This window comes from Ips typographus, linkage group LG16, assembly GCF_016097725.1.
Source record: "Ips typographus isolate SLU linkage group LG16, UJ_Ityp_2.0, whole genome shotgun sequence".
Lineage (NCBI taxonomy): Eukaryota > Metazoa > Arthropoda > Insecta > Coleoptera > Curculionidae > Ips > Ips typographus.
The window spans coordinates 4,161,638-4,179,501 of record NC_138437.1 but is presented as its reverse complement, the minus strand read 5'-3'; the positions used below and the strand labels follow the sequence as shown (position 1 = coordinate 4,179,501).

At 34.0% G+C, this 17,864-nt stretch overlaps 1 protein-coding gene across 1 annotated transcript in view; it reads right to left on the bottom strand.

The window, feature by feature from the left end:
- Positions 1–17,864, bottom strand: part of LOC145738856 (lachesin-like) — a 192,670-nt gene that overhangs the window by 172,923 nt on the left and 1,883 nt on the right. The window lies entirely within an intron of this gene.

The window sequence follows — 17,864 nt, the reverse complement described above, 5'->3', positions numbered from 1 at the left end:
TTAGATCAGTAAAACGAGTCATTTGGACCCAATACCAATTAAACGGGAACAAAGTTGATTAACTGAATAATTCGAGGGGAATTAATTTTATTGTTTTACCAAATTAAGTGGTATCCCATGTGTAATTGCGAGTCCTTCAGGGTTCGAAGGCTTCGAATTAAGTTAAATTTTAATCGCTTAACTATACGGTATGAGAATCTATATTTACGAAGGGAATCGAAAACGGGATTCGTATTTGGAAAAAGAAAACGACCGAATATATCGCAAAAGCCAGTAATTGTGTATTACGATGTTAGCTTTTCGCTCTTCTCGGACCATTATCTTCGTAGAACCATTAGAGTAAAATTTTTCTCACCATTCCCGGTGAAAGCCATTTAGCGTAACTTTCAATGTTATTGGTCGGTGAGATAAAATTCCGCCAGAGGTAATTTTCCTGTCTGACTGTTCTTACCACATTAAAATACGTTTTTGCTAAATCTGACTTGCGACTTGTTTAAATGTAAATTTCGAGTGCGGAGTTGGATTAGATATTGCGGTATGGTATGAAAAGTTTAGGAAAATCTTCGTTGGCATTTAAAAACTCATTCATTAATGTTTAATGTTCCGAGCTTGTGAAATTTAGTCATTATAAATTTAATGGACCGAGCCCTGAATGATCCACAAAAATCAATAGCTTAGCAAATACTGTTCGGAGAAATCTAGCAGTTAAAAGGTGGCAAATTATAAATGCCACGGGAGTCATTTTTCATAAACTTTACGTCGTGTCTTTTTGATTTTTTTACAAATTTCCGATTTCCCTCGAGCAAGACTTTTTACCTAACTAAAACTCAATAGAAATAAGCGACTCTTTTTAATCTATCCCGTTTGGAACAAATTGATTTGTCAATTTTCGCGTGGCGGCCAATTTTAATTTTGTCACATCAGGTTCAAATATTCGTTGATGGAGATAACTGGTAAGCAGTTGTATCAACAACTTTTCCATTTGTTTTATACACACTCTCGATTGGAAAATAGCATTCTGGTGCCCGTTTAACGAGCGAGATTTTTTATACGAAAAGCGCCTTTAGTAGAAAGTTAGTTTCGTCAGATCCTCGTACGAATCGATTTAAGTGCCAAAACAATGGAAACTTTTACGGTCAGTTCGAGTTTTTCTAAGATAATTACTACGGAATTACTAAATTCGAAGCTGGGGTCTAATATAAGCCTCCAAGGGTTTGCTTAACATCCTTTATTCCAGAATATTAATTTCCTTTACTGTTTTAGTTGGACAGTTCAACTCAAGTATATCAATTACAAGTTAGGGTCAAAGGATACGGACCGTGTCGTAATTGTTGATATAGCCAAGGTTGGGTGATACCTTAGGTAAACTATCGGTTAATTTAGAATTTATTTGTTGTAACAAGAGAAAAAAACAATAAATCCAAAATCCTTTGTGACAATATTCTGGGCGTGTATTGTGTGCGTTTTGTTTCTTTTTCAGCATTGAAATAGAAGTTAATTAATCTTGGACAAGATTTCCCACTAAACAAAAAACATAACAGTTATGTTCCTGTAACGTTTTTTTAAAATGTAACACTTCTAATCAAGTTGCAAAAATGTTCTTTTCAATAAAACAATTCCTTTGTGTTTCACGCTTTTACACGTTATTCAGTGTAACGTTCTCTCTCGTTTTCAGAAACGAAACGAAAACGTTTGAGAATGTTGCAATTCTATTTCAGTAACATTCCTGAAACGTTGCTGATATGAGTCAAACGTTCCTGTTATATTAATTGCTACTGCACATTTCACGTTTTGACAACGATTCCAGAAATATATAGTCTGTATAGTGAGTTCAATCACTAGCAAAAAACGTATGTCGGTGATTAAATATGTAATATGGATTGATTGTCAAAATGATTATAGTTTTAGGTTATAAATTACGTTAGAAGCTACAATAAATTTTATACAACAGTACCAATACCAACAACTAAACTATTTTTAGAAAGTTTAGAACTCTTGTAGAGTCATCTGGCACTTTTTAAAAGGTTTTCAGTAGCATTTAGAGGTTTACGAAAATTTCAAAATGGTCCTAGGGACCTCTGGCATATAAAAACAGTTATGGGAAGGTTTAAGACACTTGTAGAGGGCTCTGAAACTTTTTAAAAAGTTTTCAATAGCATTTAGAAGTTGTTTATACAAGTTTAAAAATGGTTCTAGAGGCCTCTGAAAAATTAAAACAATTCTAGGAAGGTTTACAACACTTGTAGAGGCCTCTGGCATATTAAAACGGTTATGGGATCATTGAAGACACTTGTAGAAGGCTCTGACAATTTTTAAAAAGTTCCAATTAGCATTTAGATTTCTATAAAACTTTCAAAATGGTCCTAGAGGCCTCTGGCAATTTAAAACAATTCTAGGAACGTTTACAACACATGTAAAACCATCTGGCAGTTTTAAAAAGGTTCTCTAAAGCATTTGGAGGTCTCTGATACTTTCAAAATGGTTCTAGAAACTTCTAGAAACTTAAAGCTGTTATGGGAAGGTTTCAGACACTTGTAGAGGGCTCTGGCACTTTTAAAAAGATTTTAAATAGGATTTAGCGGTTTATAAAACTTTCAAAATGATTCTAGAAGCCTTTGGCACATTAAAATAGTTATGGGAAGGTTTAAGACACTTGTAGAGGACTCTGGCACTTTTTAATAGGTTTTCAATAGGATTTAGAGGTTTACAAAACTTTCAAAATGGTTCTAGAGGCCTCTGGCACATTAAAACTGTTATGGGAAGGTTTAAGACACTTGAAGAGGGCTCTGGAAGTTTTTAAAAGGTTTTTAATAGCATTTAGAAGTTTATGGAGCTTTCAAAATGGTTCTAGAAACCCTTGGCAATTTTTAAAAGGTTTTCAATAGCATTTAGAGGTTTACGAAACTATCAAAATGGTCCTAGAAGCCTCTGGTACATTAAAACAGTTATGGAAAGGTTTAAGACACTTGTAGAGGGCTCTGGAACTTTTTAAAAAGTTTTCAATAGCATTTAGAGGTTTATGGAAGTTTAACAATGGTTCTAAAAGCTTCTGGAAAATTAATTCTAGGAAGGTTTACAAGACTTGTAGAGGCCTCTGCCAATTTAAAACAATTCTAGGAAGGTTTAAAACACATATAAAACCATCTGGCACTTTTAAAAAGGTTCTCAGTAGCATTTAGAGGTCTCTCTGATAGTTTAAAAATAGTTCTAAAACCCTTTAGAAACTTAAAACTGTTATGGGAAGGTTTAAGACACTTGTAGAGGACTCTGGTACTTTTTAGTTGGTTTTCGATAGCATTTAGAGATCTATAAAACTTTCAAAATGGTCCTAGAGGCCTATGGCACTTTTTAAAAGGTTTTTAATAGCATTTAGAGGTTTATTAAACTTTCAAAACGGTTTGAGAGGCCTCTTTCACAATAAAACTGTTATGGGAATGTTTAAGACACTTATAGAGGGCTCTGGCACTTTTTAGAACGTTTTCAGTAGAATTTAGAGGGACTGACACTTTCATAACGGTCTTAGAGGACTTTGGCAATTCAAAACAATACTAGGAAGGTTTAAAATACTTAAAAAAGTTTTCAGTAGCATTTAAAGGTTTATGGAACTGTCAAAAATCATTATAGAGGCCTCTGGCACTTTTTAAAAGGTTGTCAATAGCATTTAGAGTTTTTAGGAACTTCCAAAACGGTCCCAGAGGTCTTTGGGAATTCAAAACGCTTTTATAAAGGTTTAAAATACTTGTAGAACCTTCTAACATTTTTAAGAAGGTTCTCAATAGCATTTAGAAGTCTCTGAGACTTTCTAAATGGTTCTAAAATTTTAACAAAGTTATGGGAAAGTTTAGGACACTTGTAGCAAGCTCTGGCACTTTTTAGCCTTTGGAGGTTTATGACAAATTATATTCTAAAATCATTTCAGAACAAACGTTGCATGTGGAGAAATATTTGAAACATTACATTCGTAATGCAACGGTTACGTTTTACAAACCTTACTTAAGAAATGTTGCCTATATATACCATAATCGTAACGTAATAGTAACTTTCGTTACGTCTTTGATGTTAGTTTATTTTTAAACAACAATTAAACATCTTTTTGCTGTTCTCTTCTGAACATTTCGCAGCTAATTTGATTGAGACGTTTTATAATGTTTCAGTTATTCAGTTTTGTGGGCAGCTAATCACCACTAAAAATTAGTTTTGTTGAAAAAAGTGGCCAGTGTGTATTCAAATCCATGTTTTGTTTCCATGTATCTCTCATAATCCTAAGTAATGGGTGAAAAGTTCATTAAGTAGATTGCCTAGATGGCTGGTTTTACTTTGTACTCTGTCCAGCTATTACTAATGTGCCGACAACAATGTACGTTAGTGCGTTTAGTCAGTTGAGTATTTGTCGTTAGTGGGTAAATGGAAATGGAAATGCTTTCCACAATAATCACTCCTCTCATAACATATTAAACTTTCCATACGTCATTAGAGCTACCACACGTAATTTATTACATAAATTGCTTAATACTTGCATTTTCACACTTAATTATTAGACACGCAAAAAAAATTGTATTAATTTCCTCAACCGATTATCGAATTTCATTGCTTCGTTCTATATACCATTACTTTGCTTACGCCTCTTGACGTAGATGAGAATAACGGTGCATTAGTAACCCAACTCAGATGACATATTTTCCAAATAGTCGGATGGAGTGGGGAATATCCGGGGATAAATTAACACCGAGGGATTGGGCTGGAAAATCAATCACCTCCGACATGCCAAAACCTGAAGTAAAGCGTAATAAAGGATCGGACAAGCATTTAGGGACCTTTTTTGCATTAAACTCTCATTTTTCCCTCACTTCTTGACGCCACCCCGCCGTCCAATATCAATTAAATCCTTAAACCTAACTTCTGGATTTTTATTATGTAATTACGGTCAAAAACCTCGTCCGGTCTAAAATTAGAGAAAAATAAAAGCTGTTTGCACTTTATAGTTCTTTGTTATTAGTTTTTTACAGTTCCACTCAAGTTTAACTTAAAAGTGTAGATCCGGCACGGTATCCGTACGTTATTCGTTCGAATATAAAAGTAACATTTTTGAATGAAATTTTTACAGGGCATTAAACAACTTTATTATTTTAAAAATGTGTATTAAGTAAACTCCAATGTACTAGATTAAATGTTAGGCATGTTTGATATTTTATTGAAATTGAATGAATTGCTCAAATTTGTCCCAATTTAAACTTCTTTGATATCTCTTAAAATAACCGAGTTCCCCATGATGAGGCTCGTAAAACGGACACCCTGTATAATGCACACACTGTCATAGTTCCCATTTGTCTGAAAATATTAATTTTTTAGTAATATACATATTTATTCCACGAAATCAATCCATTCTACTTTTCTTTTTCTATGGTATTCCTCAGATATTGTTTATTGGTCAAAAAAATTAAAATATTTATGGTAGAGCTCTGGTTCTGATGAATCGATCTGGTCGAAACCATGTTTACTAATTCTGAAATTCTCCCTTTAATTATTAACATTACTGTAACACTCTAATTTGAGATGTGAAGTGTTTTTTATGGGCTACACAGTGATTAAAAGTAGAACCATGTATCTGTTAAAATGTCCAAATTACGGGCTCTCAAAGCGGACAACAATAGCTCCCTAATGATTAACATTTGACATCACGTTAACAGGTGTGTTAAAATGAAAGATTTTGTACTTGTAACATGTCATTATCTATATGGGACGTTGTTTAATTTGTAGTTAAAAAGACATTTGTCACTCTCCTATCCATAAAACTATTATGGCACACTTATACTGTATGGCTGCTTTAAGATAACATTTACAGGTCTATGGACGGAACTTTGACAGTTGTGGCGCAACTGTTAAATTAGATTGTCACTTAATTAACATGTAACAAGAGACACCTCCGAAAATTTTATCATAAACGTGGATAAAATCAAGTAAAATGATCCAAAGTACATTAATTGCATTTTGCATGTGTCTGGGCAGGATTTTAACCAAAATGTGATATACTAAGGTATGTTTGACGTGTAGCTTGGTTCATCACCTGTCAAAAACTGTATCATTGAGCCATAAAACTGTAATAAAATGAATGCGAACCAGTTTTATCCAATCTAATTAGGTAGGTTAGGCTAGTTTAACATTTGTTCTGTAGTTTTCATTTAACTTACAAAAAAGTCGTGAAAATGTAGTACAAAAACAACAAATAATTCAGTCAATATTTCTCTTAGAGTATTGTCACGAAGGATAATAAATCAAAGTTATTTCACTTGAAAGGAAACATTAAAAATATGGAATGTTTATATTACTTGAGCGGAAACATTAAAATTGTGGAATGCGGTCGGAGTGCAACTGCAATTAAGATGCATTTGCTGAATTTGCGAAATAATGTGGAATGTTTTCCAAGTACCGATGGTCGAAGGTCGTCACGAGTTGTCGGCTAGACGAGGCCAGGTCTGGGAGTTTTGATTGGTGGAACCAGTGTCTGGAATGCTATAAAAAGGAAGTTGTACCCTAAAGAAGGTTGAGTTCAGTTCAGTCAGTTCAGTCCAGTTCTGTCCAGTCAGTCCAGTTTTGCTGTGCACCACGTTGGTGATCGAACCGCAAATGTCAATTAGACATGTCCGTAACGCTCAAGTAAAGTTAATCGCGAACCGCGCTCCAAGTGACCAGCCTCTCTCCAAGATTCTGTCTTCTATAGAGATGTAAGTATGTTTATTGTACTTCTATGTTGTGTATTAATTTACGCCTGGTTTATTATGATTTTATTGGGAATTAGTAACGTTTTCGTTGGGTTAGGAAACCTGTTATTTTACTAGTTAGTAAGTTAGGAGTTGTTAGGTTTAAGTACGTATTCAATAGAACTAGATGGTAGAGTTAACTGTGTTTTATTTTCACGCTGAAACGAGATCCCAGGCAAATAAGTTGAATTAAATTCAACACGTCACGCTAGTCGTGACATATGGTGGAGGCGCCGGGTACGTCACTGTTATTAATATGATAATGATGACACAAGCGTTACCCTGACCTACCTCAAAACCGCTGACAAGACAAAATAAACCGAGTATAGGTTGTTTACACTACTTAGGTAGAGTGCATTTCAAACCATAGGGTCATTAGACAACCATAAATTTGGTTTTGTGTTTACGTTTTAATAATTTACTTTCTTATTTTTGTTTACAGATAATCTAAGGAAGAAGCAATCAAACGTTATCGTCAATTTATTTTTTGTTTTGGGTAAATAAAATATTTCTCCGCACGGATTTGAAATGAAATTAGAACGATCAATGTTCCAGTTTTTAGAACAACTTAGTTGATATGAAAATTGGGACATTAGTTAAACATATGCAGAAGTTTTTGCAATCGGTTTGAGGTATACCAGTGAATAAAATTCACTCGGTTGAAGGTTATTAATTTAATTGAAATATAAAAGAAATATGCGTGTAATATTATATATTATTATATGTTATTATTAAGCCTTAAGTAACGCATATTAACCTTTGTTCTTATTTTCATTACATGTAAAAACCGCTTGAGGGAGCCATAAGAAGCCAATGTACTAAATGGCGCTGTGCAAAGCCAGTATTGGACGACCATTGAAGATGACATTTAACAGTATCACCAGAGTCAACCACATGATGAAAATAAAGCCTAAGCAGAAGAGACTATGGAGTATGGAATGGACATTGCTAGACTTCAGCTACTGGACTATTTGGTGACCAGTGGAAGACGATGTGTTAAGTCATAGTCAGGGCAATATATGATTGTGACAAACACTTTTGTGCGAACAATGGCGCAATAAAAGTCGCAACATCAGAGCTACTTATATTGCAATATATGGTACATATTTAAGGGCTACCCAAGGTTTCAAATGTGTTATGTTAATTTAAGGGTTAGTTTAATGATTAGGATTATTATAATTTTTGGGTACGACGAAGCGATGACGGAAAATGGAGAAAGTAAGCATTTTAGAAAATATATGATAAAAAGTAAAATTAAAAATTTTCGCTTACTCCATTTTTCAAATGATATTATAATAAGATGAATTTTAATAAGGCTAGCGATAACTTAGGTTGGTAATTAGAATTGTCAAATATAGGAATTACCTCTCTTGGTTTAAACTGGAGGGCCAGTTTCATGGAGAAGGGGCAAATGTCACGAAGGATAATAAATCAAAGTTATTTCACTTGAAAGGAAACATTAAAAATATGGAATGTTTATATTACTTGAGCGGAAACATTAAAATTGTGGAATGCGGTCGGAGTGCAACTGCAATTAAGATGCATTTGCTGAATTTGCGAAATAATGTGGAATGTTTTCCAAGTACCGATGGTCGAAGGTCGTCACGAGTTGTCGGCTAGACGAGGCCAGGTCTGGGAGTTTTGATTGGTGGAACCAGTGTCTGGAATGCTATAAAAAGGAAGTTGTACCCTAAAGAAGGTTGAGTTCAGTTCAGTCAGTTCAGTCCAGTTCTGTCCAGTCAGTCCAGTTTTGCTGTGCACCACGTTGGTGATCGAACCGCAAATGTCAATTAGACATGTCCGTAACGCTCAAGTAAAGTTAATCGCGAACCGCGCTCCAAGTGACCAGCCTCTCTCCAAGATTCTGTCTTCTATAGAGATGTAAGTATGTTTATTGTACTTCTATGTTGTGTATTAATTTACGCCTGGTTTATTATGATTTTATTGGGAATTAGTAACGTTTTCGTTGGGTTAGGAAACCTGTTATTTTACTAGTTAGTAAGTTAGGAGTTGTTAGGTTTAAGTACGTATTCAATAGAACTAGATGGTAGAGTTAACTGTGTTTTATTTTCACGCTGAAACGAGATCCCAGGCAAATAAGTTGAATTAAATTCAACACGTCACGCTAGTCGTGACAGTATTTCGAATTGTCCCTTTATTAATAATTGGCAAAACAAACTGGGATAACCCAGGAAGTTTTTATTGGTGTTCTTAGCCAAGTTTCTTGAGGATAGCACAAATCACCTATAGCAGCCATGAATTTCTCCGTTATTATTTTAACCTTGTAACACTTGCTTTACTCTGGATCCCCTCCAAATTTGAGCATCATAACTATTTCCACCATGTTTAAAATTATAAAGTCCGTATCACAAATAGTTTGAAGTTAAATCCATTGATCAAAAAATACAAAATAATGGTATATAATAAAAAACTGGTTAAAGGAAGATCAAAACAAAAATACTTTACATTAAAAACATAGTAAAGAGTGAAAATAATAAAAATACACTTTGAAAAAAAAATGAAATGTCTAATGTTTAATTCTAGGGCATAAAACTATAATGTACAAAATTTAACGAATTGCTCCAGGGAACATAATTGTCATCAGTGAAAAAAACAGCAATAAATTGCTCCTTTCACAAAAAATTCAATTGCAATTTATTGCTTTTATTCGGTTATTTTATTAAAAATTCCAACTTTATTACCATTAAATACGAGAAAGTATTACGTTGGCATTTTTATTTCAGGTTTTTTTCTTTTTGATTAATCAGCGCATCAAAAAAAATATGGTTGTTTACCGGATAAAAATACCTTTTATTTGATATTTCACAAGATCCCTTGAGGCATTTTAAATTTTTGGGAGCTTACTGAGACGCGTACAAGGGTAAACTTTAGGGGCGGTTTTGTATATTATAACTCTTTCCCTTTAATATCTAGTTTGTTGCAAAGATTTTCCTAATAACTTTTATCAAGATATGTATAAGACAATAGCAGACAATGTAAACATTTATGATGCAGAAAAATGTGAATGAATGCATATTAATTCTGCCTGATAAGAATTATTACGTTTCATAGCACATTACGTCCACACATTCACATTTCACCAACTAAATCTAGCATAAAGATCAGTAACATAGCAAACAATAGGCTATACATCGCGATACTGATATAAAGGGGTCAAAATTGTGCCAATACCCTTGTACCAGACTCCTATTAATCCTTTTGTGGTTTGATACTTTGTTATAAATCTAGTTTAATGGGCCACAGTTATGCAACAAGATTATATTTTTGTCTTTTCACATTTATTATGTTTATCAGATTTTTTCACTCTTACTTTCTAGACCACTCATTAACAGAAACAAAACTGTTATTAATATAGTACTACTGTACTTTAGTCAGGATAATGTTAAATCAAAAACCGAACCATTTACACGATTAATAAATTTGACTCTGGATTCTTTGTTGTGTTTCGCAAAGTTTCGAAAGTAGTTAGATAGCTTTGGAACAAAACTCTTTGCTCTGTTTAGCGAAAAGATTTCTTTAGAAAGAATCGCCAGTTTCGTCTTCGAATATTTAGATAAAACAATTTTTATGTGTTATCGATTGATAGAGTCAAAATGACCAAACGTTTCCTCGCAAAAATGAGATCACATAACAAATGTGTGTATCCTTATGCCGGTGGCACCTTGTGCTTTATATTGCACTATTTGTAAGACACTTTCTTTTACAGGTTATGTTCATAACGGACCTTTTTCAACATTCAATATTTATGTAGGTATACAATTTTTTGTTTGATAAAAATTTAACATTTAATAATTTAGGAACGTGATATAAAAGTGAAAATTTCTCAAGAGTGCTGTAACAGCATATTTGCAGTAAAAATCATTTACTTTAGTTTTTTTTGTTTTTGACTGCACAGGAAATAATACTTATTTTAAGCTACAACGAAACTGCGATACAAAATTGACTAAATATTTGATTCAATGTTGCCATGTCTGGCAAAAATTTTCCACTTCTGGGAAATTTGAACCACATATTTGGGGAAAATTTAAATTTTTTTTCAAAGCTGGTTAAATACTAATACAATGCACCATTTAACTTATTCATTAAATCAACAAAAATATTTGTCTTTATATAAGGTTAGGTCGTGACGTGTATCTGTTTGTTTTAATCATATTTCAATCTGTCACAAACTTGGAAACTGTCAAATACCACTCCATGAATCTATAAAACTACAAAACTTGTTTAAAAGCAATACAATCAGTGTAAATTAAGCATTTTATTGTTTCATGAGTTGTCTTTTGGCAGTTGTGAAGTGTAACTCTCAATTGTGGATATATTTCGATCTGTCACAATGGTGGTAACTGTCATTTTGAAAAATTTTATTTTGTCATAAACTTGAAAACTGTCAAATACCACTTCAGAAAGCTAGAAAACTACACAATTTATTTAAAAGACATACAATCAAGTTTAAATCATATTATTAGGCATTTTACAGCTAACTCTTCGTGGAAGAAAACAAAAAACCTAAAAAAATCTGGGAAACAATGCCTGGAATAGTTTTTAGACAACTTTCCTTTCATTTAACTCCCAAATTTCAGAAATCTATGAAATGCAATATAAAAGCATTTTTTGGTTGTCGTTAACCGTTAAAGAATAAGGTAGAGGAGTTTGTTGGAATTGCTTCTTTTAGTTCATTAGCATATATACTACAGAAAGTAAAAAACGTAATGGAATCACAAAACTAACTTGTCTAGTAAGTAAAGGAGTAATCTAGTGTTTTTCTATTCTTTTAGCCAACAACCACTTCCTGTATAAAAGGAATTTTGCCGCAATTTTCTTAATAGCTTATACATTTACCTTGGGTCTTGAAAGTTGTCCCGTTGTTATAATATTTGAGTGAGTTTTTGTGGTTCTATACATAAGCTTAAGACGGATTTGCACAATAACGACGGCCTTCTTGTGTATCAAACTTGCTGGCTTGAATTTTGTATTCTTTTTCAAGGGTCTGCACTATACAAATGCGTTCACACTTGGATTTTTGAATGGCTTTCCGGATTCAAGTAGCACGTACCAATTTTCAGGAATCTTAGGGTGAAAAAGTCCTATGCAAATGTAAGTGATGTAATGATTCCTGAATACTGAAGTGAAATCGAAGCAAGGGGAGTCTTTTATTTTGACTTGCCTGATGCGGACAATTTTTCTGAAAAGGGTTTTTAATAGTATACAGGAAATAACAATTTTTCAAACAAATATATGGGGGGCTTCATCATGTTTGGTTACGCATCCTAAAATGTCAATCAAAACCCATCGGGCGGCAAATTAATCAATCATTACCGTAAAAACATTGAAGGCTACTTGTCAACGCGAAAACAAAGTTAGCCATAATCTAAATTATCCGGCAGCTGATACAGTACGCAGTTTTAATCATTTTTTGGACGGGCGAAAAATGTTCGGACAAACCTCGTTAATTGTTTTTTGTTTGCTAATCGCTCTTCTGATGTGCGTTCGAGGGACTAACGAACGCTAAGTTTTTCGCTAAAATAGCTAAACCGTAATTTTGTTCGCGAGATCGTTTGTCTTTAAATACTCCCTTAATTGGTCCCTTAAACGATCCGCGGTACACTAGTAGAGTCATTAAGAAAACGACCAGATTTCCTGAAATTCCAGAAATGTGTCAGCGCAGATATCAAGATTTTATGCAGATTCCCTCTTCCACCTTAAATCCCAAATCCTGAATAATTACCCCGCGTTAACACTTAACCATAAATAATAAGATTTGGAAACTAACCTGCGCTGCGTGTGAGACCGGAGAGCACACAAGCTGCTAAAACGGGAAAACTCCCAAACGCTATCTTCGTCATTTAGACCGAATATCTCGGAAAGTGTAATGAGGAATCTCGGTTTCGGTTTTAATGTGATTATTCTTTTACTTCAGTGACGTCGCTTGCTTTCCTTCGAAATAATGATTCTCACAAAAATGAGAAAGTTTTGTTGTGCATGAAACCTTTTTAGAAGGACTCAAAAACTCGCTGCTTTGTGGAGATTACGCTGAATAGGACAAAGAATTTGTTACAATGTTCCCGCTTTTCTAGATAAAAAATGCACCGCTTGAGTTATAATAATTACCGGTTTATGTTGCTTTTAGTAACCGGCCATCATTTCAGTCAAATGTTGCAAAATTAAGTGTCTTCTGTATGTTTTCTTCTGGTGGAAGTGAAAGTTCAAAGTCAAACTCCTCCAGGGTGCTAATTTTTGAAAGCAGGGAACAGGATTCTCAAGAGAAGTGCTGAACTCTCACTATAAAGAGCATATTATGCGATCGATAACTGAAAGTGGTGGCAGAAGACGACACACAAGAGAAAAACGGAAGAAATCTCTTCCTGTTAGGTTAGGCTGTTTAAACTGTGGTAACAACGCTGTTTGTGGATCATATTAGACAGTGGAAAGTCTAGTAATAAGAGAAAATTTCTCAAAAGCGCTTTAATGTCAAACAATGCCATATTACCACCTAATATGAGAGCCCCGTACGAAGTAAAATGAAGACTCCTTGGGATAAGTCTCCGTCTCCATCTCAAAGATCACCTTCAACATCAGACGCCAGCACGAAAGAGTCTACCACACCAGCGGAAACTAATAATGGATCCAGTCCATCAGTATTAAATGCCATAGAAAAACTCATCTTCATCATCCAGCATTTCCAGGGCATGGCCACACCCAAGCACCGATGGGTTCGAGCATTTTAAAACAACTTGGTATAGATGAGAGTGTGTACTATACCAAACCTCTAGTAGACGCTCAAACTATGAGTCTTTTGAGAAGTTATCACCACCAGCAAAGCCATTACAATCGAAGAGAAGTGGGTCAAGTTCAATGTCAGAACGAGGCAGCAGCCGAGTTGATTCACTAACTCCTGAACGGAAGATGGACCCTCCTGGAATTCCTCTTAACAGTACCCCAAGGTCTACTTCAGATATTATGAGAGAGAAGAGTCCCTTTACTGAGAAGCCCCCGAGTGTGCATAGTGAAGCTGGGGAAGCCAAGTCGGTAACAGTAAAAAGTGGATGACGGAGAATTCAATCATGAAAACCGACAAACTATTCATTGTGATGAAAAGTATGAAGAAAGCACAGAAGAGGAAAGACACAATTATCAAAGTAACGGAGAAGTTAGTAGAGATGAGGATGAGAAACGTAGAAGTCCACAGGTCAGTACAAATGAGCAACCACAACCAACGAGTCCTTGTAGAAATTCAAGTTATTTATTATTAGAGTTATTCGTTAGTCGTGAATCAGAACATAGTTCTACACGGTCTAAAATGAAAAGGTTAGATTAGCTATAGATATAGATAGATATTTTTATTGATGCGTTAACAACAAAATTGTTTTGCACAGGTCAGACACTAAATCAAAAAAAAATTAAAATACAAACACAAAATGACGAAAATGAGGATGACAGCGAAGCAATCAGAGTCGAATCTGAAATCTCAGTCGGCAGAGCACATAAAATTGTATCACCAAATATTCTTCAAAACTGTAGAAAGCGTTTTTTATTAGCCAGTTCTTCATCCTAGTAGTAAACAAAGGCAAAGGAGTTTTAGGAAGCGTAATAGATAATTTAATTAAGAAACCGGTAAAAAATTGACATACAATAATTAATAAGTCATAAACAAAAATAAAAAACCCTTTATAAACAAGTTAAAATCAATTTAAACATTGCTCACACCTTGATAAACATAACATAACACAAAAATATCTTTCCAGTCATTATAAGTTGTAAACTCATGAAAACAGTTCTTAAAATGTGGAAAAATATTAAATTCCATGCAATTTCGTGGAATTTGTTGAAATCCAAGAAATTCCGTAGACTATTCAGTCAGTTTACTTTTCTGTGAAACGTCCAATGAAATTTCATGCAATTCCACATTTCATGTTTTTCCAAGATAAAACCATTTATATTTAATTAAAAAGTTAGATCCACCTTTTCTGTTCAATCTTTAGAACAACAGAACGATTAGTAATAATGACTTTAAGAAAGTTATTTGGAAGGTAAAAGGAAAAGTAGAGAAAGAACTAATATAGAATATTGATGACAAACAATAAGAGACATCCGTTGCCATGCCTCGGCTGCAAAAATAGGGCTCTTTATTTCTGACAACCTTAATCGAGAACGAGGCAGATTAGCATTCAAATTTACATTAACTTAAAGACGCAATAAGCATTTTGAGTCAGGCTTTTTGTGTGTCAATAACTACCATTTGTTTTTAATATTAAATTTAGGTTTGCCGATATATAGTCCCATCAATAGTTCATAGAATAAACTAGTAATATGCTCCGTAATTTACGAAAATACCGAATAGCAACCCATATAACGTTAATGGGAAATAAACACAAAACTACTGTTACCCTATTTGAAATAATATTTATTGTAAAGCTCAAAAAGCACCAGTTTTGTTTCCACAAACAGCTGTAAATTTTAAAATTATGATTATATTTTTGTAAAATGAATAATTTAACTTATTGTGCAAATATTAGTATTTATATAATATACGAAGAAGCAAAGATTTTAAACCAATCGTTTTGATTCGATTAGTATTAAAATAAAATGATTAACAAACATTACAGTGGGACTTAATTAGTTTTTAGTTTGGTGCAACCTAGTTATGTTTAGTAAGCTGCTGTAGAATTTGGTAAAAGGGTGTAGCAGCAACACGTTTGTCAAAATTATTTCCAGAAAACAAACCTTAAAATGTCAGAATTCCAATGCAAATACAAAAACTTAAAAGAGTAACAATAAAAAAGACTAAAATCGTCCCTCAAATGGAGAGGAAACAATAAGCTAAAACACAAAACAAAACAGAATATTGTACCCTAATTAAATAATAATTGTGTAAAATATTCCTTTTTTATTACTATACAACTATTTTCTATTTAGTAAATGAAAAACCCCCTCTGTGAAATCACAATTAAATCGGGAAGGTGTGAAAAGCTCAAACTTATCGGGATAGCTTTCAGCTTTATACAGTTCAAATTAGCATTTATTGTTAACTAGCTGTTAGCAACTTAGCTGTTAGCAATACAATTGATTTCCTTTGGATGTAAAATATAAAAAAACTGAAGCACAATGTAATCGAATTGATTCACAGCTGAATGTTTTATGAAGCTGCCAGTAATTTCCAATATTAAATCGTAAAATTGAATTAACTGCAAATAGAAAAAAATGAAATGATATGTAAATTTGTTAAATTAACGCTTGATGAATAATTGTTTATTAGACTTTGAAAGAGTTTTTTTGTAAACCAGTATTTGAACTAAGCTTGTTCAGCCAAATACGTTAAAATATTCAAGTGAAATTTACCGATAATCTGGTGTAGGTACAAACTCCAATATTATTCCAACTTATTGAATAAATAAATAATTTGGGTGGTTTACTTGACTGGTTGGTCAAATATTTAATGAGCAACACCTTTTCGGTAAAGTTGAGTTTGCATAAACTTGCCGCAAAACAAAACTTTCCCCAAAATTCAGACAGTCTTAATTAATAATCTAAATGAATTTGAAGATACTTTATTATTCACCCCATTATTGAAGTGCTATCTGAGAGAGGCTAAACGGTATAAATATTTGAGTTTTGTTTTTTTTGTGTTAGTATTGAAACTCCCGAATCTTTAACACAAGCGAATATCCCGCTAAATGGTTAACATCGAATTGCATCGAAACTTGCCGAAAAAGAACAATGCAACAAAATGTGAGGACCACAGACTAATCAGCCTCATGAGTCACACACTGAAGATATTCCTTAAGATTATCCACTACAGAATATCAATAAAGTGCGAAAGAAACATCGGATCCACACGAGGTTTAGGCACAAGAGAAGCATTAATTACGACTCAAGTACTGATTCAGAACTGCAACGATCAGAAAAAGGACATAATGCTGTGTTTCATCGATTATGAAAAGGCGTTCGACAGAGTCCAACATCATAAACTGATCCAAATCCTAAATAGATTGGACGTAGACCAAAAAGACATCCACTGCATTCAAAGCCTATACTGGAACCAAATGGCTGAAGTCAGAGTTGGTAACGATCTCACAGAAGCAAGACCAATTTGTAGAGGGGTCAGACAAGGGTGTGTTCTCACCCCACTTCTCTTCAATTTATATTCTGAAGCCCTAGAAGAACGCAACGTGGCCGTTAAGATGAATGGTGTATGGGTCAACAATATTCGTTATGCGGACGACACAGTTCTAATTGCAGATACCATGGAGGATTTGCGGGATATGCTTGGGACTAATTACTAGAAAGTCACAAGGATTTCAAAACTCAAGCCTAACATATGAGAATCAACCAATAGAGCGAGTAAATAAATTTTAAAATCTAGGAACGTGGCTGTGTGAAAACTGGGAATCAGACACAGAAATCAGATGCCGGATTGTAAATGCCCGTAGTGCGTTCATGAAATTCAAAAAAGTGCTCACCAATACTGATTTCGATCTTGGATTGAGAATTAGATTTGTCAAATGCTATGTCTAGACAGTGTTGTTTTATGGCATGGAGGGGTGGACACTGAAGGTGAGCACTATGAACAAGCTGGAAGCATTCGAGATGTACACGTTCTATAGGCGTGTACTGAGGATTCCATGGATGCAAGAAAAACCAACGATGAGGTAGTGAGAATAATCAATAAAGACCGCAAACTGTTAGGCACCATTAAACGTCGAAAAACAGCATACCTGGGTCACGTAATACGCAACGAGAGGTACCAATTCCTGCAATTGATAATTGAGGGGAAGATTGAGGGAAAGAGAGGAATCGGCAGGAAAAAGATGTCATGGCTCCGCAACGTTAGGCAGTGGACAGGACTGAGGACAATGCAAGAACTAATCCATACCATACGTAATAAGGAAGAGTGGACAAATGTGATCGCCAACATCCATCAATGAACACGCAGCAGAAGAAGAAGATTAAAAATCCCGAAATATCTGTTTTAATTGAAGCAAAAGCAACTGAATATTAGCTAAAAACTAGAACTATTATGTTTAATAAAAAATAATTTAAATTAAATTTTAAAATTACTACTTGCACTGGTGCTTGAGAAGAAACAAACCT